This window comes from Rhinoderma darwinii, chromosome 6 (assembly GCF_050947455.1).
Source record: "Rhinoderma darwinii isolate aRhiDar2 chromosome 6, aRhiDar2.hap1, whole genome shotgun sequence".
Taxonomy (NCBI): domain Eukaryota; kingdom Metazoa; phylum Chordata; class Amphibia; order Anura; family Rhinodermatidae; genus Rhinoderma; species Rhinoderma darwinii.
In genome coordinates, this window is record NC_134692.1 from 3465583 (window position 1) to 3491913 (window position 26331).

Consider the following 26331-nt stretch of genomic DNA (forward strand, 5'->3'; position numbering starts at 1 on the left):
CTTCAGTTTTTGGCCCAGAAATACCATTCTCTTTGCCGGCACATTGAGGAGTATCAGGATATGAGACGGGGACAGTAATGTGTGGGCTGCAGTAGGATATATAGCGGGCAGCGGTGTGAGGTTATTCCTGCAGCTGTATGATCTGAGGAGGAGACACTGACTGCATTGTTATATAAGGGGTACCGCTCAGGTTGCAGGGGGGCGCAGCTGTATGATATGAGGAGGATACACTGACTGCATTGTTATATAAGGGGTACTGGTCAGGTTGCAGGGAGGCGCAGCTGTATGATATGAGGAGGATACACCGACTGCATTGTTATATAAGGGGTACTGCTCAGGTTGCAGGGGGGCGCAGCTGTATGATATGAGGAGGATACACTGACTGCATTGTTATATAAGTGGTACTGTTCAGGTTGCAGGGGGGCGCAGCTGTATGATATGAGGAGGATACACTGACTGCATTGTTATATAAGGAGTACCGCTCAGGTTGCAGGGGGGCGCAGTTGTATGATATGAGGCGGATACACTGACTGCATTGTTATATAAGGGGTACTGCTCAGGTTGCAGGGAGGCGCAGCTGTATGATATGAGGAGGATACACTGACTGCATTGTTATATAAGGGGTACTGCTCAGGTTGCAGGGAGGCGCAGCTGTATGATATGAGGAGGATACACTGACTGCATTGTTATATAAGGGGTACTGCTCAGGTTGCAGGGAGGCGCAGCTGTATGATATGAGGAGGATACACTGACTGCATTGTTATATAAGGGGTACTGCTCAGGTTGCAGGGAGGCGCAGCTGTATGATATGAGGAGGATACACCGACTGCATTGTTATATAAGGGGTACTGCTCAGGTTGCAGGGAGGCGCAGCTGTATGATATGAGGAGGATACACCGACTGCATTGTTATATAAGGGGTACTGCTCAGGTTGCAGGGAGGCGCAGCTATATGATATGAGGAGGATACACTGACTGCATTGTTATATAAGGAGTACCGCTCAGGTTGCGGGGGGGCGCAGCTGTATGATATGAGGAGGATACACCGACTGCATTGTTATATAAGGGGTACTGCTCAGGTTGCAGGGGGGCGCAGCTGTATGATATGAGGAGGATACACTGACTGCATTGTTATATAAGGGGTACTGCTCAGGTTGCAGGGGGGCGCAGCTGTATGAGGGCGTCACATCTATATATAAGGGCACTAATGCTATAATCCATTGATGCAGGGACTCTGCTCTCTTCAGCTGGTTAATACTACACAGGTCTCACACTGGGAGAAATCCATTTAGCACCAGTAAAGTATCAGTGTCACCATGGTAATTGTCACTTTGTGGTGTGCGTTACCTCTTACAGCTCCGGTGATGAATCCTCCTTTGTCTGCTCACATTCCGTAGAATTTTATTGCCCTTTCTGCAGCGATATAAAATCCATTTGCGGAGCAGGTACGTGGCGCTGCCAGGTCATTGTACAGGAGTCCGACACTTCGTCTGCTGCTTACAAGAAAAAACATTGTGTAAATTCACATCAGCACAAGACGATGCGTACAGGTCTGATGTAAATAACAGCAAACTGAGATACGTTGTCACCTGTACTGTCAGCTGTAGATACATTGTCACCTGTACCGTCAGCTGTAGATACATTGTCACCTGTACTGTCCGCTCTAGATACATTGTCACCTGTACTGTCAGCTCTAGATACATTGTCACCTGTACTGTGAGCCCTAGATACATTGTCACCTGTACTGTCAGCTCTAGATACATTGTCACCTGTACTGTCAGCTGTAGATACATTGTCACCTGTACTGTCAGCTGTAGATACATTGTCACCTGTACTGTCACCTGTACTGTCCGCTCTAGATACATTGTCACCTGTACCGTCAGCTGTAGATACATTGTCACCTGTACTGTCAGCTGTAGATACATTGTCACCTGTACTGTCCGCTCTAGATACATTGTCACCTGTACTGTCAGCTGTAGATACATTGTCACCTGTACTGTCCGCTCTAGATACATTGTCACCTGTACTGTCAGCTGTAGATACATTGTCACCTGTACTGTCAGCTGTAGATACATTGTCACCTGCACTGTCAGCTGTAGATACATTGTCACCTGTACTGTCAGCTGTAGATACATTGTCACCTGTACTGTCAGCTGTAGACACATTGTCACCTGTACTGTCCGCTCTAGATACGTTGTCACCTGTACTGTCAGCTGTAGATACGTTGTCAGCTGTAGATACGTTGTCACCTGTACTGTCAGCTGTAGATACATTGTCATCTGTACTGTCAGCTGTAGATACATTGTCACCTGTACTGTCAGCTGTAGATACATTGTCACCTGTACTGTCCGCTCTAGATACATTGTCACCTGTACTGTCAGCTGTAGATACATTGTCACCTGTACTGTCCGCTCTAGATACGTTGTCACCTGTACTGTCAGCTGTAGATACATTGTCACCTGTACTGTCCACTCGATACGTTGTCACCTGTACTGTCAGCTGTAGATACATTGTCACCTGTACTGTCAGCTCTAGATACGTTGTCACCTGTACTGTCAGCTGTAGATACATTGTCACCTGTACTGTCACCTGTACTGTCAGCTGTAGATACACTGTCACCTGTACTGTCACCTGTACTGTCAGCTGTAGATACATTGTCACCTGTACCGTCAGCTGTAGATACATTGTAACCTGTACTGTCAGCTCTAGATACATTGTCACCTGTACCGTCAGCTCTAGATACATTGTCACCTGTACTGTCAGCTGTAGATACATTGTCACCTGTACTGTCAGCTGTACTGTCCGCTCTAGATACATTGTCACCTGTACTGTCAGCTGTAGATACATTGTCACCTGTACTGTCACCTGCACTGTCAGCTGTAGATACATTGTCACCTGCACTGTCAGCTGTAGATACATTGTCACCTGTACTGTCAGCTGTAGATACATTGTCACCTGTACTGTCACCTGTACTGTCCGCTCTAGATACATTGTCACCTGTACTGTCAGCTGTAGATACATTGTAACCTGTACTGTCAGCTGTAGATACATTGTCACCTGTACCGTCAGCTCTAGATACATTGTCACCTGTACTGTCAGCTGTAGATACATTGTCACCTGTACTGTCACCTGTACTGTCCGCTCTAGATACATTGTCACCTGTACCGTCAGCTGTAGACACATTGTCACCTGTACTGTCCGCTCTAGATACGTTGTCACCTGTACTGTCCGCTCTAGATACATTGTCACCTGTACTGTCAGCTGTAGATACATTGTCACCTGTACTGTCCGCTCTAGATACATTGTCACCTGTACTGTCAGCTGTAGATACATTGTCACCTGTACTGTCAGCTGTACTGTCCGCTCTAGATACATTGTCACCTGTACTGTCAGCTGTAGATACATTGTCACCTGTACTGTCACCTGTACTGTCAGCTGTAGATACATTGTCACCTGCACTGTCAGCTGTAGATACATTGTCACCTGCACTGTCAGCTGTAGATACATTGTCACCTGTACTGTCCGCTCTAGATACATTGTCATCTGTACTGTCAGCTGTAGATACATTGTCACCTGTACTGTCCGCTCTAGATACATTGTCACCTGTACTGTCAGCTGTAGATACATTGTCACCTGTACCGTCAGCTGTAGATACATTGTCACCTGTACCGTCAGCTGTAGATACATTGTCACCTGTACTGTCCGCTCTAGATACATTGTCACCTGTACTGTCAGCTGTAGATACATTGTCACCTGTACTGTCAGCTGTAGATACATTGTCACCTGTACTGTCAGCTGTAGATACATTGTCACCTGTACTGTCAGCTGTAGATACATTGTCACCTGTACTGTCAGCTGTAGATACATTGTCACCTGTACTGTCAGCTGTAGACATTGTCACCTGTACTGTCAGCTGTAGACATTGTCATCTGTACTGTCAGCTGTAGATACATTGTCACCTGTACTGTCAGCTGTAGATACATTGTCACCTGTACTGTCAGCTGTAGATACGTTGTCACCTGTACTGTCGGCTGTAGATACGTTGTCACCTGTACTGTCAGCTGTAGATACGTTGTCACCTGTACTGTCAGCTGTAGATACGTTGTCACCTGTACTGTCAGCTGTAGATACATTGTCACCTGTACTGTCAGCTGTAGATACATTGTCACCTGTACTGTCAGCTTTAGATACATTGTCACCTGTACTGTCAGCTGTAGATACATTGTCACCTGTACCGTCAGCTGTAGATACGTTGTCACCTGTACCGTCAGCTGTAGATACGTTGTCACCTGTACCGTCAGCTGTAGATACGTTGTCACCTGTACCGTCAGCTGTAGATACGTTGTCACCTGTACTGTCCGCTCTAGATACATTGTCACCTGTACTGTCAGCTCTAGATACATTGTCACCTGTACTGTCACCTGTACTGTCCGCTCTAGATACATTGTCACCTGTACTGTCAGCTGTAGATACGTTGTCACCTGTACTGTCAGCTGTAGATACATTGTCACATGTACTGTCCGCTCTAGATACGTTGTCACCTGTACTGTCAGCTGTAGATACATTGTCACCTGTACTGTCAGCTGTAGATACATTGTCACCTGTACTGTCAGCTCTAGATACGTTGTCACCTGTACTGTCAGCTGTAGACACATTGTCACCTGCACTATCACCTGTACTGTCCGCTCTAGATACATTGTCACCGGTACTGTCAGCTGTAGATACATTGTCACCTGCACTGTCAGCTGTACTGTCACCTGTACTGTCAGCTCTAGATACATTGTCACCTGTACTGTCAGCTGTAGATACATTGTCACCTGTACTGTCACCTGTACTGTCACCTGTACTGTCACCTGTACTGTCCGCTCTAGATACATTGTCACCTGTACTGTCACCTGTACTGTCCACTCTAGATACATTGTCACCTGTACTGTCAGCTGTAGATACATTGTCAGCTGTAGATACATTGTCACCTGTACTGTCAGCTGTAGATACATTGTCACCTGTACTGTCAGCTGTAGATACATTGTCAGCTGTAGATACATTGTCACCTGTACTGTCAGCTGTAGATACATTGTCACCTGTACTGTCAGCTGTAGATACATTGTCACCTGTACTGTCACCTGTACTGTCTGCTCTAGATACATTGTCACCTGCACTGTCAGCTGTAGATACATTGTCACCTGTACTGTCAGCTGTAGATACATTGTCACCTGTACCGTCAGCTGTAGATACATTGTCACCTGTACTGTCAGCTGTAGATACATTGTCACCTGTACTGTCAGCTCTAGATACATTGTCACCTGTACTGTCAGCTGTAGATACATTGTCACCTGTACTGTCAGCTGTAGATACATTGTCACCTGTACTGTCAGCTGTAGATACATTGTCAGCTGTAGATACATTGTCACCTGTACTGTCAGCTGTAGATACATTGTCACCTGTACTGTCAGCTGTAGATACATTGTCACCTGTACTGTCACCTGTACTGTCTGCTCTAGATACATTGTCACCTGCACTGTCAGCTGTAGATACATTGTCACCTGCACTGTCAGCTGTAGATACATTGTCACCTGTACCGTCAGCTGTAGATACATTGTCACCTGTACCGTCGGCTGTAGATACGTTGTCACCTGTACCGTCCTCTGGTTACTCTGTTGGTGTGTGATTTTACCACCGTGCAGGTTTCCTCATCTCGGGTGTTTGGGGTTTTGGATAGTGATGAATAGTCTGCACTTTACGCCCCGTACATTGGGGGGTGCACATTGGTTTACACTTTACATGAATGGTCCCCAGTTGGGGGGTTTGTGAGGATACACGGCCGCTCCCTCCTGTATATTGATGTTATGTCTCTTATATTAGAACTGAAAACCCGGCGACTATGACTTCTATCCTCTGCTGCCGCCTACATATCACAGACCCCCCCCATTTATTTTCCCTGTGGGTATTGTGAGTCTGTGCAGGGTCTTCGTTGTCCCCCAGAACTCCCATATAATCCTAATGATATAATCCTGGGGGTGAAGGCTGAAGAAGCAGCGGGTCAGAAGAATGAGGGTGAACAAGTCCCAGGTCCTATTGCTGGTGTGACAATGTAGCGGGAAGCAGCACCAGATGGGGGCCCCTTTTGTTCTGGTTATGGGGCCCCTCTTTTCTGTATGTTGGAATGGTTTTACTGGCCTCTGCTGTACAGTAATTTGTGGGTAACGCTGGTGCCTGCCCTGCACCCGCTCACCTGGCACAAAGCACATTTACTCAGATGGCATGAATGGGCATCGGGTCTACATTGTGACACAGGCGGTTAGAAGCCCCCAGAATCCCCCCATTGTGGAGCCCCTTCTGTCCCTTTATAGCGGAGTCTGCTTCTGATCCCTGTAATTTGTGCAGGCTCACGCTGCCCCTCGCTCTGAGGCCCCTGTTTATTCATCCTTAATCCGCTGCCGTGATGTAGAGCTCATTCTGCAGAGCTGAGTTTGTCACCCGACCCCCGTGGTTACACAATTTACACACACACACACACACACACACACACACACCCCTTTGTGTTTCTTGATATTTTCTTCTTCTTTTGCTTTGTTTCCCCAAGTGCTGAATGTCAGCTGGGAATGTGCTCCGAGCGGTTGTCACTTCCCTTCCCCCACTCTGTGATGTCGCCCCTTCTCCTGCGGCGCTCATAGCCCCCAATGCTGCGGAGGCTGAATGATCCTGCACAGTAATTCTACAGGAATGATGCTGGAACTTTATCCTCCACATAGATTCTGCGTCCTGTGATCAGATATGGGGGCGCTCTGCGGTCGGACACTCGGGGTGAAGATTCTACTCCAGGGCCCAAATGCTTCGAGCTCTTCTTGTCAGTTCGTACAAAATAGGTTGCTCCACAGGGGGTGACACTGAGCACAAGGAAGATTCCCCCAGACTGAGAACCTGCGCTCCATCCTGGGGCGTTCTTGGAGCAGTTCTGCGGTTTTCAAATAGACTTTGTTTTAATTCCTCACAAATTTCAAGATCTCCGTTCCATATCAGTAAATGGAAAGATTCTACAGAGGCTTAAAACCCATACAAACCTTGTCCTGCTTACACAGCTGAGGGTTTGCTACAATGGTATCCAGTCTAGACAATCCTCTGTGAGGTAAAAAGCCTGGACTCCAGACTGAAAAATGTTACCTGCACTGATACATTGTAACAAACATGCCAGGAATCGTCACTGAGAATTGTCTACACTGGATACAACTGCAATCTTGTGGGAAGTAGTAGGTCAAGATGGACTTTCAGCTTCTAAATGTAAATAACATTCACTGACAGCCAGCAGAGCTCTTAAAAACATATTCGAAAGTAGCCACGATGAAGTTTTATTTTTGACTGGTGATCCCTTTGCGTTGTCCTCCATCATGAAGCGTTCGATCAGACAGAAGCGCTCGGGCCATGTGGACATTGTACCGGATCTGGCGCTGTGACGGGGGATGGGGCTGTGGGACCGGGGCAGGTTCTGATTTCGTCTTTCTGACGAGCTGCGGAATATTTATCAGGCAGGATATTGGGAAGTCTCGGCCAGACGCTGGACTGTCAGGCAGACAATAGACTCTTCAGTGCTTGGCAGACGGCACAGAGCAGATGAAGGGAACATTTTGCTTAAATTATCATTTATTGCATCTGAGCGGCTGGAAGTCATTCATGGGAAACGAGGACGGCGAGATACGTGAATCCGGGCTGAGCGCTGCGAGATAATGATGGATGGGTTATATCTACTGTAAGCTATAGGCGCTGAGGAAGTTACCTATAGAGCTCTGTACTGCACATTACCAGTGTGATAGAAGCCTGCACTTACTACTACTACCACCCCCACCATCATCCTACTGCCTCACATCACTACCCTGCAATTACTACTACCCCCATCATCAACATACTGCCTCACATCACTACCCTGCAATTACTACTACCCCCATCATCAACATACTGCCTCACATCACTACCCTGCAATTACTACTACCCCCACCATCATCCTACTGCCTCACATTACTACTCTGCACATACCATCACTATTACTACTACCACCACCATCCTGCTGCCTCACATCTTTACTTTGTTATAACCTCTGGCAGCATCCTGTGACCTCGCACCTGTTTCCATTCCTCTGTCCTCCTCCTCATCACCATCAATCATCGTGGACAGGTCTATGACTTCGCACAAGAGCAGCACACTCCTCTCCTGACATACTCTGTACTGCAGTTTTTTCTTCCCAACCACTAGAGATGTGGAAGAAATCTATGCAGATGAGAAATCATAAGAAAATCATATCTTTGGCCGACTCCGTCCTCGTTTCCCACTTCGTAAGAACCTGGTATAATGTGTGGTTTCCCTTTTATTAAGGGTCCCTATGTGAGGATCCAGTTTTGTCCAGGCTCGTGGTTAACCCTTGCTCTCCTGAGGGGATTCTGGCTCTTGTCACATTGTGCCATGGGTCGTGTCGCTTTCTCTCGTCTCCTCCTTTCTTGTGCGTCTTCTTCTCCCATTTCTTCCTTCTTCTTTCCTCTCCTCCGTTCTTCTGCGTCGTCTTCTCTCCTCCCCTCCGTTCTTCTGTGTCTTCTTCTCTCCTCTCCTCCTTTCTTCTGCGTCTTCTTCTCTCCTCTCCTCCTTTCTTCTGCGTCGTCTTCTCTCCTCTCCTCCTTTCTTCTGCGTCGTCTTCTCTCCTCTCCTCCTTTCTTCTGCGTCGTCTTCTTCTCTCCTCTCCTCCGTTCTTCTGCGTCGTCTTCTTCTCTCGTCTCCTCCGATCTTCTGCGTCGTCTTCTTCTCTCGTCTCTTCCGTTATTCTTCGTCGTCTTCTTCTCTCGTCTCCGCCGTTCTTCCTCGTCGTCTTCTTCTTCTCCCCTCTTCGGCCTCGTCGTCGTCTTCTTCTCTCCTCTGTTCTTTGGCGGCGTCATCCTCTTCTCTCCTCTCCACCGTTCTTTGGCATCGTCATAGTCTTCTTCTTCTTTCCTCTCCTTCGTTCTTCGGCGTCGTCTTCTTCTCTCCTCTGTTCATCGGCGGCGTCATCCTCTTCTCTCCTCTCCACCGTTCTTTGGCATTGTCAGTCTTCTTCACTCCTCCGTCCTTCGGCGGCGTAATCTTTTTCTCTCCTCCACCATTCTCCGGCGTCGTCGTCTTCTTCTCTCCTTTCCTCTCCTCCGTTCTTCGGCGGCGTCGTCTTCTCTCCTCTTCTCCATTCTTCGGCGTCGTCGTCTTCTCTCCTCCGTTCTTCGGTGGCGTCGTCTTCTCTCCTCTCCTCCGTTCTTCGGGGGCGTCGTCTTCTCTCCTCTCCTCCGTTCTTCGGTGGCGTCGTCTTCTCTCCTCTCCTCCGTTCTTCGGCGGCGTCTTCTTATCTCCTCTCCTCTCCTCCGTTCTTCGGCGGCGTCGTCTTCTCTCCTCTCCTCCGTTCTTCGGCGTAGTCTTCTTCTCTCCTCTCCTCCGTTCTTCGGCGTAGTCTTCTTCTCTCCTCTCCTCCGTTCTTCGGCGGCGTCGTCTTCTCTTCTCTCCTCCGTTCTTCGGCGGCGTTGTCTTCTCTCCTCTCCTCCGTTCTTCGGCGTAGTCTTCTTCTCTCCTCTCCTCCGTTCTTCGGCGTAGTCTTCTTCTCTCCTCTCCTCCGTTCTTCGGTGGCGGCGTCTTCACTCCTCTCCTCCGTTCTTCGGCGGCGTTTTCCTCTCTCCTCTCCTCCGTTCTTCGGCGTAGTCTTCCTCTCTCCTCTCCTCCGTTCTTCGGCAGCGTCGTCTTCTCTCCTCTCCTCCGTTCTTCGGCGGCGTCGTCTTCTCTCCTCTCCTCCGTTCTTCGGCGGCGTCTTCTTCTCTCCTCTCCTCCGTTCTTCGGCGTAGTCTTCTTCTCTCCTCTCCTCCGTTCTTCGGCAGCGTCGTCTTCTCTCCTCTCCTCCGTTCTTCGGCGGCGTCGTCTTCTCTCCTCTCTTCTGTTTTTCGGCTCCACCGTCTTCTCATCTCCTCTTTTCCTCGGCGGCGGCGTCTTCTCTCCTCTTCGGCATCGTCTTCTAATCTCCTCCGTTCTTCGGCGGCGGCTTCTTCTCTCCTCTCCTCCCTTCTTCGGCGTCTTCTCTTTGTGGATTTCCCCAGTTCTGGATTTACTGTCTTTGTCCCTATAATAAAGGGACGTGTGTGGTCTCCCTGCCGGGACAATGACACACGGACACCAAGTGCCTGTGACCCAAATACTTATCATACGAGTAATGAATGGCGCGATTGTTTGTTTAACCCCATGTATGCCGCGGCGTTCTAACGGCTGACGCCAAACATGTCCATTATGTCAGCGACTGGTTCGGTTTAGCCACAGAACGTTCATCTGTTTGTGGCTCATTAACCCCCGACATGTTGCGTGAGTCTGGACACCGGACAAAGGACATCGCTGAATCGCTTACTTTGATCTGTGACAAACTCCGTTCTTTATTTCTTTTTTTCCAAATCGCGCTTCACAGAAACAAGGGCGCCGGAGGGAACAACCGGCTCCATTTCTGGAACATTGATGTTATTCTGCGGGACGGATCGCTGAACTCGGGTGGTTTTCTTGCTGCGCTCTCATGGATCTAACTTTTTATTGTTTAATCAATTTAAAGGGCCAGCGTCCAGTCTTCTGTATAATGAAGAGTTCTGGAACTTCCTAATAGACTTTGTGTTCTGTATTTAAGATCTCTGCTTTCTGTCAGTGATCTAATACTTTTTAGAGCTGAGGTTTTGTTTTTAGTCCTGCTGGTTTGTTACAATGTATCAGTGCAGGTAAAATTAATCCGTCCGGAGTCCATTATATTTAGCTCACAGAGGATTGTCTAGACTGGAAACAACTGTAGCAAAGCCTTCACTTTGAGATCAATTGGGTTTGTACAAGTTTTCAGGCTCTTGATGTCAGCAAAAATGTTTTCATTCACTGACCGCAAATAGATTTTAAAATGGTGCAGAATTGAAATATGAAGTCTATAAGAAAGGTGCAAAACGTCATTTCACAAGGATCAAACTTACATAAAACTGGAAAACTGTTCAAGGAAAACTCCAGATTTACACATTCCTTTACTTGTCCTGATCTTAAAACGTCCCTCCAATTATACAACCTACAATAAATTACATTTATATCATGTGTGACTGATATCAGCCGCTCCTCTTATATCACTCCAGCACTATTATATCCTCCAGAGACATTACATCATGTGTGACTGATATCAGCCGCTCCTCTTATATCACTCCAGTACTATTATATCCTCCAGAGACATTACATCATATGTGTGACTGATATCAGCCGCTCCTCTTATATCACTCCAGTACTATTATATCCCCCAGAGACATTACATCATATGTGACTGATATCAGCCGCTCCTCTTATAACACTCCAGTACTATTATATCCTCCAGAGACATTACATCACATGTGTGACTGATATCAGCCGCTCCTCTTATATCACTCCAGCACTATTATATCCTCCAGAGACATTACATCATATGTGACTGATATCAGCCGCTCCTCTTATATCACTCCAGCACTATTATATCCTCCAGAGACATTACATCATATGTGACTGATATCAGCCGCTCCTCTTATATCACTCCAGCACTATTATATACTCCAGAGACATTACATCATATGTGACTGATATCAGCCGCTCCTCTTATAACACTCCAGCACTATTATATCCTCCAGAGACATTACATCATATATGTGACTGATATCAGCCGCTCCTCTTATATCACTCCAGCACTATTATATACTCCAGAGACATTACATCATATGTGACTGATATCAGCCGCTCCTCTTATATCACTCCAGTACTATTATATCCTCCAGAGACATTACATCATATGTGTGACTGATATCAGCCGCTCCTCTTATATCACTCCAGCACTATTATATCCTCCAGAGACATTACATCATATGTGACTGATATCAGCCGCTCCTCTTATATCACTCCAGCACTATTATATCCTCCAGAGACATTACATCATATATGTGACTGATATCAGCCGCCCCTCTTATAACACTCCAGTACTATTATATCCTCCAGAGACATTACATCATATGTGTGACTGATATCAGCCGCTCCTCTTATATCACTCCAGCACTATTATATCCTCCAGAGACATTACATCATATATGTGACTGATATCAGCCGCTCCTCTTATAACACTCCAGTACTATTATATCCTCCAGAGACATTACATCATATGTGTGACTGATATCAGCCGCTCCTCTTATATCACTCCAGCACTATTATATCCTCCAGAGACATTACATCATATATGTGACTGATATCAGCCGCTCCTCTTATATCACTCCAGTACTATTATATCCTCCAGAGACATTACATCATATGTGACTGATATCAGCCGCTCCTCTTATATCACTCCAGCACTATTATATACTCCAGAGACATTACATCATATGTGACTGATATCAGCCGCTCCTCTTATAACACTCCAGCACTATTATATCCTCCAGAGACATTACATCATATATGTGACTGATATCAGCCGCTCCTCTTATATCACTCCAGCACTATTATATACTCCAGAGACATTACATCATATGTGACTGATATCAGCCGCTCCTCTTATATCACTCCAGTACTATTATATCCTCCAGAGACATTACATCATATGTGTGACTGATATCAGCCGCTCCTCTTATATCACTCCAGCACTATTATATCCTCCAGAGACATTACATCATATGTGACTGATATCAGCCGCTCCTCTTATATCACTCCAGCACTATTATATCCTCCAGAGACATTACATCATATATGTGACTGATATCAGCCGCCCCTCTTATAACACTCCAGTACTATTATATCCTCCAGAGACATTACATCATATGTGTGACTGATATCAGCCGCTCCTCTTATATCACTCCAGCACTATTATATCCTCCAGAGACATTACATCATATATGTGACTGATATCAGCCGCTCCTCTTATAACACTCCAGTACTATTATATCCTCCAGAGACATTACATCATATGTGTGACTGATATCAGCCGCTCCTCTTATATCACTCCAGCACTATTATATCCTCCAGAGACATTACATCATATGTGTGACTGATATCAGCCGCTCCTCTTATATCACTCCAGTACTATTATATCCTCCAGAGACATTACATCATATATGTGACTGATATCAGCCGCTCCTCTTATAACACTCCAGTACTATTATATCCTCCAGAGACATTACATCATATGTGTGACTGATATCAGCCGCTCCTCTTATATCACTCCAGTACTATTATATCCTCCAGAGACATTACATCATATGTGACTGATATCAGCCGCTCCTCTTATATCACTCCAGCACTATTATATCCTCCAGAGACATTACATGATATATGTGACTGATATCAGCTGCTCCTCTTATATCACTCCAGCACTATTATATCCTCCAGACATTACATCATATATGTGACTGATATCAGCCGCTCCTCTTATATCACTCCAGTACTATTATATCCTCCAGAGACATTACATCATATGTGACTCATATCAGCCGCTCCTCTTATATCACTCCAGCACTATTATATCCTCCAGAGACATTACATCATATGTGTGACTGATATCAGCCGCTCCTCTTATATCACTCCAGTACTATTATATCCTCCAGACATTACATCATATGTGACTGATATCAGCCGCTCCTCTTATAACACTCCATCACTATTATATACTCCAGAGACATTACATCATATGTGACTGATATCAGCCGCTCCTCTTATAACACTCCAGCACTATTATATACTCCAGAGACATTACATCATATATGTGACTGATATCAGCCGCTCCTCTTATATCACTCCAGCACTATTATATCCTCCAGAGATATTACATCATATGTGACTGATATCAGCCGCTCCTCTTATATCACTCCAGTACTATTATATCCTCCAGAGACATTACATCATGTGTGACTGATATCAGCCGCTCCTCTTATATCACTCCAGTACTATTATATCCTCCAGAGACATTACATCATATGTGACTGATATCAGCCGCTCCTCTTATAACACTCCATCACTATTATATACTCCAGAGACATTACATCATATGTGACTGATATCAGCCGCTCCTCTTATAACACTCCAGCACTATTATATACTCCAGAGACATTACATCATATATGTGACTGATATCAGCCGCTCCTCTTATATCACTCCAGCACTATTATATCCTCCAGAGATATTACATCATATGTGACTGATATCAGCCGCTCCTCTTATATCACTCCAGTACTATTATATCCTCCAGAGACATTACATCATGTGTGACTGATATCAGCCGCTCCTCTTATATCACTCCAGTACTATTATCAGTAACATATGATGTAATGTCTGGAGGATATATCAGCCGCTCCTCTTATATCACTCCAGTACTATTATATCCTCCAGAGACATTACATTATATGTGTGACTGATATCAGCCGCTCCTCTTATATCACTCCAGTACTATTATATCCTCCAGAGACATTACATCATATGTGACTGATATCAGCCGCTCCTCTTATATCCTCCAGAGACATTACATCATATGTGACTGATATCAGCCGCTCCTCTTATATCACTCCAGTACTATTATATCCTCCAGACATTACATCATATGTGTGACTGATATCAGCCGCTCCTCTTATAACACTACAGTACTATTATATCCTCCAGAGACATTACATCATATATGTGACTGATATCAGCCGCTCCTCTTATATCACTCCAGTACTATTATATCCTCCAGAGACATTACATCATATGTGACTGATATCAGCCGCTCCTCTTATATCACTCCAGTACTATTATATCCTCCAGAGACATTACATCATATGTGTGACTCATATCAGCCGCTCCTCTTATATCACTCCAGCACTATTATATCCTCCAGAGACATTACATTATATGTGTGACTGATATCAGTCTCTCCTCTTATATCACTCCAGCACTATTATATCCTCCAGAGACACTACATCATATGTGTGACTGATATCAGCCGCTTCTCTTATATCACTCCAGCACTATTATATCCTCCAGACATTACATCATATGTGTGACTGATATCAGCCGCTCCTCTTATAACACTCCAGCACTATTATATCCTCCAGAGACATTACATCATATGTGACTGATATCAGCCGCTCCTCTTATATCACTCCAGTACTATTATATCCTCCAGAGACATTACATCATATATGACTGATATCAGCCGCTCCTCTTATTACACTCCAGTACTATTATATCCTCCAGAGACATTACATCATATGTGACTGATATCAGCCGCTCCTCTTATATCACTCCAGCACTATTATATCCTCCAGAGACATTACATGATATATGTGACTGATATCAGCTGCTCCTCTTATATCACTCCAGCACTATTATATCCTCCAGACATTACATCATATATGTGACTGATATCAGCTGCTCCTCTTATATCACTCCAGTACTATTATATCCTCCAGAGACATTACATCATATGTGTGACTGATATCAGCCGCTCCTCTTATATCACTCCAGTACTATTATATCCTCCAGAGACATTACATCATATGTGTGACTGATATCAGCTGCTCCTCTTATATCACTCCAGTACTATTATATCCTCCAGAGACATTACATCATATGTGTGACTGATATCAGCCGCTCCTCTTATATCACTCCAGTACTATTATATCCTCCAGAGACATTACATCATGTGTGACTGATATCAGCCGCTCCTCTTATAACACTCCAGTACTATTATATCCTCCAGAGACATTACATCATGTGTGACTGATATCAGCTGCTCCTCTTATATCACTCCAGTACTATTATATCCTCCAGAGACATTACATCATATGTGTGACTGATATCAGACGCTCCTCTTATATCACTCCAGCACTATTATATCCTCCAGAGACATTACATCATATGTGACTGATATCAGCCACTCCTCTTATAACACTCCAGCACTATTATATCCTCCAGAGACATTACATCATATGTGTGACTGATATCAGCCGCTCCTCTTCTATCACTCCAGTACTATTATATCCTCCAGAGACATTACATCATATGTGACTGATATCAGCCGCTCCTCTTATATCACTCCAGTACTATTATATCCTCCAGAGACATTACATCATATGTGTGACTGATATCAGCCTCTCCTCTTATAACACTCCAGCACTATTATATCCTCCAGAGACATTACATCATATGTGTGACTGATATCAGCAGCTCCTCTTATATCACTCCAGCACTATTATATCCTCCAGAGACATTACATCATATGTGTGACTGATATCAGCAGCTCCTCTTATATCACTCCAGCACTATTATATCCTCCAGAGACATTACATCATATATGACTGATATCAGCCGCTCCTCTTATATCACTCCAGTACTATTATATCCTCCAGAGACATTACATCATATGTGACTGATATCAGCCGCTCCTCTTATTACACTCCAGTACTATTATATCCTCCAGAGACATTACATCATATGTGACTGATATCAGCCGCTCCTCTTATATCACTCCAGTACTATTATATCCTCCAGAGACATTACATCATATATGACTGATATCAGCCGCTCCTCTTATATCACTCCAGTACTATTATATCCTCCAGAGACATTACATCATATGTGACTGATATCAGCCGCTCCTCTTATTACACTCCAGTACTATTATATCCTCCAGAGACATTACATCATATGTGACTGATATCCGCCGCTCCTCTTATATCACTCCAGTACTATTATATACTCCAGAGACATTACATCATATGTGACTGATATCAGCCGCTCCTCTTATTACACTCCAGTACTATTATATCCTCCAGACATTACATCATATGTGTGACTGATATCAGCCGCTCCTCGTATATCACTCCAGTACTATTATATCCTCCAGAGACATTACATCATATGTGTGACTGATATCAGCCGCTCCTCTTATAATGTTACTGACCTATTATAAGCTCCAGACTCTGGGCTTTCTGACTTTTTTAAGCTGTGGAACAGAATTTATAGGGTTAAGTAGTTGGGCACTAATGACTATTCTTTCAGTGCTGGGACAGAGTGATAATATGTGGGCAGTACCCGCTGTACCCACAGGGAATGGTCTCTGTGCAGCCACATACAATGGCATGACCCGGGCTGAATACTCTGCATTATATTTACATATAAACCAGTACATATATCCGCAGACCAGTCCCTGCGCCACTATGCGTCACCACTGATGATTTCTGGGCACAATAACCCCCATTTTGCGGGCGGTCGCTCTGCCGTGTTGATAATAGATGCAGATATTTTGGGAATTCGGACACTTGAGATTTATTATTACGTTTTATCTCTTTTTGCATTTATAAAAATGTCAATTTTTCTCTATAAATCTGATTCTTCGGCAGCTCTGCAAACCCCACAAATCACCGTGTCGTCCTGCAGTAAAGAATCCTCAGACTGTGGGGGAGGGGGGATCGGGAGCTTTTCTTCCACCGCAGGTCTATTTTCCCTGGATCCGGGTTTCCCCCCCATGTTCTGCCGGTTGTGGTGATGGCGGCAGGTCACCGCGCCGCCTGCCTTGTATGGGCTCCGCCTGTAAATGTGGTGTTGATTTGTAGGGCATTGATGCCGCTGCTCGCGGGTTGTCGCCGCTGATCTTTCTCTAAGCATTGTCTTTATATTCCTATGACTTGTGCTTGTAAACATTTAACAGCGGAGATAAAGCGGCCGCTCCTCTGTTTTACGATATTTTGGCGTTTCCATCCCTGGCCAGGCCTGGCGCTTGTTCCCGAGCAGCGGGGAGAAGTCGCGCTCTGATTTATGGGCGCAGTTTTGTGGAGTGTTCATAGTCTCTGGATGTTTTCACTCGTGTCATTAAAGTGATAAAATGGCCTCTTATACGAGAAGCACTTTATGCAAAGCTCCTCACGTCGGTCTATCAACCTGCGCAGTTGTCAGGGGGGAGGGGATGCTGGTAAAGTTGGCAGAGGACGTGTAGAGCGATGCTCCGCTGGAGAGTGACTACATTCTACTTTATTGCGCCCGCATGGTTTGTGCTGCATATTACGGAGCAGCCGGAGGATTAACCCATTACTGCCGCTATGAATTCTGTTACTGGAAGCGAGGGCAGACCATGCGGCTACTATGGGGCCTTAGGCCATGTTCACACTGAGTTTTTTTGCAGGCAGAAAAATCTGCCTCAAAAGTCTTTCAGGAATTTTGCGGCAGATTTTGACCTGCCTGCACCTTCTTTGCATATTCCGGCCGCTGCCATTGAGCGTCGCAGGCAAGAAACGCAAGAAAAACACTTTCTCTGCCTCGCATTGATGTCAATAGGAGATCAGAGACTGAACCGCGGGAAGAACATGATGGTTTTTTTTTCCCCCGTAAGCGTTTTTTCCATTCACATTTTTTCCCTCCGCTTCCCATTGAAATCAATGAGCGGCGATTTCATCACAGTCTCCTACGCGGTTTCCGCGTCAAATACAGCGCCAAAAAACTCTGTATGAACTGTCTCCTAGAGAAAGGGGCTCCAGCCCTGGTTAGTCTTAACCATTTTGCATTTAGGAGGGAAGAACCTGTGGAAGACGCCCGTCTACAGAGAAACTGCAGGAAGCGAAGGGGCGGATTTTGTCCAAGGGCCACAAAGGGTGGGGGAGGGGAAAACACACACCTGGTCCTTCTACTACCTGGGGTGATAAATCCCGGCACTATAATGGGAGTTCAGTTTGGCCTTTGCTATGGGGTTACCGGTCTTCTGTGTACATAACTGGTTGGAAGTTTCTCTTCTTCTGTATCCTGCCACCATGTTGCTTATAAATCTCTGTCCCAGGTCAACTCTAAATAATTCTAGAAACCCAATAAGGAGGAGAAGTTAGCTGCTTCCTCTATCGCTGATGTCACCATTGCATTAGACTTCCCAGGATTCCCTGTTTTTTAGCTTGTTCAAAAAAATAAAAAACAACAACTTTATAATCCTTCTGGGCATTATGTGAAGATGAAGGCTCTGATCTGTCTGTCCCTGATGGATGAACGAACATTTTGTCACTGACCCCGATCATGTCCATTCAATCAAGCACATCCCTGCACCCTGAGAGGTTCTCCCCCAGGTAGAGCTGGGACAGGAAGGGGAGGAGCCTCTGATGACAATGAAATTGAGAGGTAATATGGCTGACAGTGGTGAATTTCAGACAGCTACTTCCGGCGCACAGTGACTGCACAGGAGGAAGAGACGGCGCACAGGAGGAAGAGACGGCGCACAGGAGGAAGAGACGGCGCACAGGAGGAAGAGACGGCGCACAGTGACTACGCAGGAGGAAGAGACGGTCGCACAGTGACTGCACAGGAGGAAGAGACGGCGCACAGGAGGAAGAGACGGCGCACAGGAGGAAGAGACGGCGCACAGGAGGAAGAGACGGCGCACACTGACTGCACAGGAGGAAGAGACGGCGCACACTGACTGCACAGGAGGAAGAGACGGCGCACACTGTGACTGCACAGGAGGAAGAGACGGCGCACACTGTGACTGCACAGGAGGAAGAGACGGCGCACACTGTGACTGCACAGGAGGAAGAGACGGCGCACACTGTGACTGCACAGGAGGAAGAGACGGCGCACACTGTGACTGCACAGGAGGAAGAGACGGCGCACACTGTGACTGCACAGGAGGATGAGACGGCGCACACTGTGACTGCACAGGAGGAAGAGAGGGCGCGCGGGAGCAATAGAGGGCGCACCATGGCTGTAGATAAGGAGTCGGGAGGACAGGGAAGGTCTTTTTTTCTGCTCCAGGTCCACATGAATCATGACATGAAGCAGTTTTGTGACTTGATGGATTTTATCTACCGGCGGGGGATGGAAAAAGTTAAATCCAATCATTTGCCTCATTGTATTATTAGATAATGATGTGATTTTTGCGCTTTGTGCAGGTGGGGGCCTCCGGTTGTCGGTTACTGATGGTGAGTAATGGTCCTGGCGGCAGCGGGCTGTGTGATTGGCTGCGGCATGTGCTGCTTGACACCTCTTCAGTCTCTAACGTGTTATTACGGCTTTTGATGACTTTGAGGGGCAAAAATCCATTTCTCGTCCTGTAAGACCTCGCTGTCCCCAGATAACGATCTTTGTCAAGTGTTGAAATTTTGATTAATGAGATTCTTCCAGTGCCTGCCGTGGGTGAAAGGGCACGGGCACAGGTCAGGGCATATCGAATGTGCACTGGGGTGTTATTTAATATATATCCAGCCTTTCAGAGAAAAGACATTAAGCGGCTCCACAGCAGCGCTCCGTGACTTATGCTTTGGGTCAAGATATGATTCCTGATTTCTGAAGCAGCAATTTCTTCTGTAGAGTTAAATGAGCAAAGAACAAGGTGCAAAAATCAGGCTGGGAGCCGACGATGGACCGTCAGGCCAGGACTACACGGGGACTTTCTGTAGCGTTGCTGATTGGGTTTAACTCGGGAGCTGCAGTCCCAATGAGTACAGTGAATTGCGTGTGATCTTGTGGACTGCAGCTCTCAATCAAGAGTTGAAACCAATCAGTAGCGCTACAAAAAGTCTGTGTCGCCCTGGCTTTATAGTGTTACCATGTAATGCTGAGTGACTGATACTCTACTCACATCCAAAGCTGTATTAACAATTCTGTTATATCCTCACATCTTACTGGTTCATTGTCTATGGAGAACATGCTGTGCTGTCATGTATTGTGGGACATGTAGTGCTGCATTGTATTCTGGGTACATTATAGGATCTCCGCTAAGCACAATTCTGAATGCAGCTCTGGAGATCTTTCAGACATTACTATCTTCACAGATCCATTATGTTTGGGGGCTGCTAGACCCATTAAATGATCTGGTCTTGGTGGGAAATGTAATTTTCTGAGACCCCCACAGCTGTCTATGGAGGTTATCCTCTCCATTGTGTCTGTATGTAGACCCTTCCCACGCTTACACAATGGTATTGTACTGTGTGTGCATTGTGTGCTGCATTGCTGCGCTGTACGTCGCAGTGTTCCCGTGTGCACATAAGAGCCACACATCACATGAACTCCTGCCCTTGCCCCTTGGCACATCATGTAGTATAATTTACCCATCATTGGAGTTGAATGACTGCCATTGGCAGCGAAGCAGGAGGACTGAGTGTAGGAATGGTCCTGGCTGGGACCCACCATGTTGGTATTTTGTTTCCATGGTGAAATCTGCCCGGGAGCGTGTGGTATTCTTCGGGTGCCAGGTACACTGACCACGAATAGCAGCCTGGATGCCGCGTGTCCTCAGCCGGGTGATGAGTGGGACCCATCCAACAATGTAACAAGAACCCGGATAAGAAAACTTGTTACATTGTCACTCAGATCCTGCAGAGAACCGTCCATCCTAGTGTGTACATCGCCCTAATCTAAGCGGGAAACCTAAGGGAGGGGATGCGTTATAAATTATAGTGTGACAGATGAACCTTTTTTATGGAGAATTGAAAGACGGGAGAGAGTTTTCCCCCTGCAGCGCCATTTCTGAGGAATATGAGCCGGTTTATGTAAATATGATATCTACGTGGATGCAGCAGAGTCCGTTCTGTGTCTGTTTACCAGGAATGGACAGAATCCTCCAGATATTAGGAACGCCAGAAATAAGAAAACCAGAAACATTGGGCTGCGGTGGCAAGTCTCTGGCGTATACAGTATACGCGTAGTCATTATTATCAGGGTGCTCTAATGGTCTCCATCTTGTTGCCGGTCGTTGTCCTTCTTTTTACATAATTATCTTCTCCACTGACCTGGGTCTTCCAGTGAAATTTAAGTCCAGTCATTTGTGCGTCAGGTGCAGGACCAGGTTATAAGACGTGCAAAAGGGTCCTCCGAAATCTAGAGGCTTCCACCACTGTCTTCACCAAGCTTGGACTATGGGAAATGTGCCGGCCACAAGGAGTCAAATTAGTCCTGAATGACTACCTCTAGATAAATTGGCTGCTAATCTCGGCACTTTGTATCACCTCCTGATTGCTACTGTATGGCACCATTATTTGAGCACAGTATAGTCATATTATTTAGGAGCAGTATGGGGCATTATGTCTGACACTATGGTGGTATTATTTGGGAGCTGTATGGTGGTGGTATTTGGGAGCTGTATGGTGGCATTATTTGGGAGCTGTATGGTGGTGGTATTTGGGAGCTGTATGGTGGTGGTATTTGACCATTGTATGGAGGGATTATTTGAGCACAGTATGGTCCATTATTTGGGAGCTGTATAGTGATATTATTTGAGCACAGTATGGTCCATTATTTGGGAGCTGTATGGTGGTGGTATTTGGGAGCTGTATGGTGGTGTTTGCACTGTATGTTGGTATTATTTGGGAGCTGTATGGTGGTGTTATTTGGGAGCTGTATGGTGGTATTATTTTTTTAGCTGTATGGTGGTATTATATGGGAGCTGTATAGTGATATTATTTGAACACAGTATGGTCCATTATTTGGGAGCTGTATGGTGGTGGTATTATTTGGGAGCTGTATGGTGGTGGTATTATTTAGGCATTGCGTGGTGGCATCATAGTGTATATCACTGTGTGCCGCTGATTATTGCATTGTTTGGTCTTCTGGGCGGTTTCTTCAGTTACAAAGAGCCGGTCCTACAGTGTTCTTACGAGGCCCTCCATAAACCTTGGCCCGGCCCTGATTAGGTTGGAGGCTCTGTTCTATCTGGGGAAGGATCCACTGGTTTTCATTCCTTATCATCCATGGGATTCTCACATCTTCACCACCAAATCCAATGTTCAACGGCGCCAATCCCGTTCCTGTGCCCCTTATCCCTTTCCTGTGCCCCTCGCTATTGTGCAGCTTTTGTAGACATTATTTGTGAACATTCCTACATCTCCGAGTATCTATAACTGAGCCATGAACAAAGCCGCTCTCCTCATCCTCACACAGTGGGAACCCTTGAGATTCCCCTGTAATGAGTGCGCGGGTCTCCCCGGTGAGGGCTGTTACTGTTACTCTACTTATTGCAGTAATTGGATTCTACAGGTCGTTGTCTCCTCTGATTCTTTCTTCAAAGCCGCTCCGGACCCCGCTGATTGCAGAACTTATGTTCTTGGTTATACCCCGGAGCTTTACTGAACTCCTGCAGACGTCACCTTCTTTCTCCGAATATTTTCACAGATGACGTAATTAAGGAATATTTGGGGGAAAATCCCTATGTAGTGGGTGCAGTGTGGACTCCTACCTAAAATGATGAGTGTGCGGATACAAATATGTATTACGTGACGACTCCATTAATTGGAAAAGACCATTGTGCTTGGAATCGAGAATCGGAAGAGGACGACCGGCAAAAAGATGGATGGCGACGATCGCAGAAATCTATATGATCACAAGGTCTTGGTGCCTGGATCCTTGAAGATCATCTGTTAGATGTGGGGGAGCCTAGATGTTAGAGGAGGGGGTCCTATAACTGAAACCTTCCCTGATAGAGCAGATGAGATGGGATTGTCCATTCTGTCTATTTTACCTTCTATTTAGGTGAAGCAGCGCCCCCTACTGACCACATTGTTATGCATTGAATTTCGTCTTGGAACACTGTTGGCTCTTGGGAGCTTTTAAAGTTATCATTTTATTTGCAGCTGAAATGAAGTGAGAGGAACATGAAAATTGCTGCAAGTGCTTCAAAAGCTGCAATTAAAACCTTCCTGAAAATGTGTAAAAAGCGTCGTCGCCCCGCCAGCCGTGTGCAATCGTTACAGAAAAATGAGGGCTGATTGTAAATTATAACTTTTATGCCTACAGCGGGATTATAAAGATCTATTACACATTTCAGACCGCACTCACGGTTCATACATTTCTCACCTGATCGCCGGTCTGTGTCCATTCTCCGCTATTACAACATTACCGCCAGCGCGCCGGTACTGACATTTAAGCAGCATTGCAATTTTATAAATATTTAATGGTTTTATCCACATTTTATATCTTTTTAAGCCACAAGTTTCAGTGGTTTGTTGCTCAAATGGAGCCACAAGTCTCAGCAAGTCCTGACAGCCTGTAGTTATTCCTAAACCGTCGCGGATTGTGTGGGTGTGAGCAGTGATTGACTGATGTGACCCCATCCTGACGGCCGAGGAGGTTGCCACCTCCGGACTTGATAAAAATCTTGCAATTAGATTGGAAGTTGAATAGGAGAAATCTGCTCGTCTGGACTGTGTGCCGCACTATTGGAAGTCTGCTGTAAATCTCATATGATTGCAGTACAGCGGGGGGATTAGTACCTAGCAGTATGGGGTCCCTATATTAACACGCTAGTGGCCCCTACAGGTTTTACATGAAGTTATCTTAATACAGGAAACATAAGGAAAGAATCCGCCAGAGGTCGGGGGTCAGACTGGATCAGAGACGTTCAGTTTCTAACACACCGGACCCTTCATTGCGTTCATCTCGTCCGAGGCTCCAGCGGATAAACCCCAGATTACTCATGAAAATTGTGAATTTCTTCTAGGACTGACCCCGGTTCTGTGAGACAGTCTGGAACATTGAGAGACCATTTAAGATCTTGGTTTTCTGAATATTTTGGGGTGAATGTGAAGTCACTGGAACCCGGCGCCATATAATCCAGCGCGCTATAGATCTCAGCGGTAATGTTCCTCTTTGTGCTGCTGAGTAGAGAACAAAGCAATTACCAGGGCCGGCTAAGTGACTGCGCTCTCCTCCGCCTGGATTGCATTATTTGTCACCCCCAGTAATGGGCTGCGGAGATGGGGGCTGAGTGATTGCGCTCAGTATTTATGAGCACTGGCGTGCTGGGGGTTGCCCCCTGGCTCTGCCACCTGCTGCTGTGGAGGGGCACAGAGGGGTCGGGTCTCCACTCTTGTTTTGGGTGGTAAATTGTAGTTTTTTGCAGTCTCTGGTGGAGTCTGAGCAGCCGCTGCATAAACGGCTTCAATGTCCTGGGTTTATAGGGTTAATAGAGATGGTGGCGAACATTGGAAAATGAACGTTCTTCACACTGAACTTTTGGGCAATCGGACAAGTGACGGTTAAGTGGATTCATTTATCAGATCCCATCATCCATACATCCAGCAGCCGGGAAAGGTTACACTGCGCTTCTACTTCTGCTGTGACATGGACGTCGCATCCGCCCCTCATATAATACAATGGAAATCGTGCGCGGCCACCCGGGGGACCGAGGCCGAGGCTGAAATACAGAAGATCCTGAACAAATTAGCAGTAAAAAGCAATAAATTAATGTCCTGATGTTCCCATTATTGAAATGTGGGTGTAATTTCTGGGGGTTATGGGAAGCGCTTGCTGTAGACTCCTGGGACTTGTAGTTCTCCAATAGCTGAGGGATCAATTTGACTATGTCCTTCTGTTTATGACCTCGTATCCTGCAGTGTTCTTCATCTACTTTCTCATTAGAGTTCATGTGTCTAGATCATATATTGTTTCCGTCCTCCCTTTTGCTGGGGTCGGTCACAGTGAATTTGGAGGTGAGAACCCCTAGAAGTGTTTCCATCCATATATGTGACGGATATCAGCCGCTCCTCTTGCTATTGCACATCTATCGGCTTCTCATTTTAGGGTTACTGGCCCTTTAAGTAATTCCAGTCTTCGGTTTTCTTTAATTTCATTCATTTTTGTTACATTATTAATAACAGGAAAACAATGAAACTTCTAATTCTTTATCCTGAGACCCCGGGACCCTTGAGGTTTATCCCTTGATGTACCCATCCCCCGGTCGTGTACAGCGTGGTGCACATTCGGAGCGGTCGTATTATCGTATTATGATGAATGTGAAGTTCCGATCCTGCAGAGAGCGGCCTCGTAATTAGCAGCGGATTAGAGGTTAATGGGATTACACTGACTCCTCGCTGGTGACTCCACCCCGGACTCCTTTCAGGAGATTTGTTCTTAATAACGTGACTGTGGCCTTGTCACCATGCGACCCTTCAAGTTATACAGCCGCCCTCCCGGGGCGCCGCCATATCACCGTATCTGTCTGGAGGCCGCCGTGTTACGTCTATCAATCCTACGGGAGTCCATCAAGGTCAATTGTATAGAATTAATCACCTCGTTCATCCAAATAGACTCCGGGATCCCCGACCAATCGTCCGCACCAGTCCAGCCGCCCACACATAAGATCCAAAATCAGCGACGCCTATAGCTGTAAAGGGCTCCGCTTATCCCCCACCGCAGTTATCGGTTGATACGCCTTTGCACCCCAATAATTACAGCCCTACTTTGTTCTTTGGCTACTTCCCAGTCTCTCGGGGGTCTACGTGTCCTTTTCCCTCCTTCTCCGTCACTCGTCTCATTCTCCATCCTTCGTCCTCCCTTCTCATGGTGGCCGCCATCTTCCAGCAGCGGTCCAGTGCCCCTGGAGTGG

At 46.0% G+C, this 26331-nt stretch overlaps 1 protein-coding gene across 6 annotated transcripts in view; it reads left to right on the top strand.

Moving 5' to 3' along the window:
* SEMA5B (semaphorin 5B) overlaps positions 1-26331 on the top strand; it is a 259077-nt gene that overhangs the window by 184197 nt on the left and 48549 nt on the right. The window lies entirely within an intron of this gene.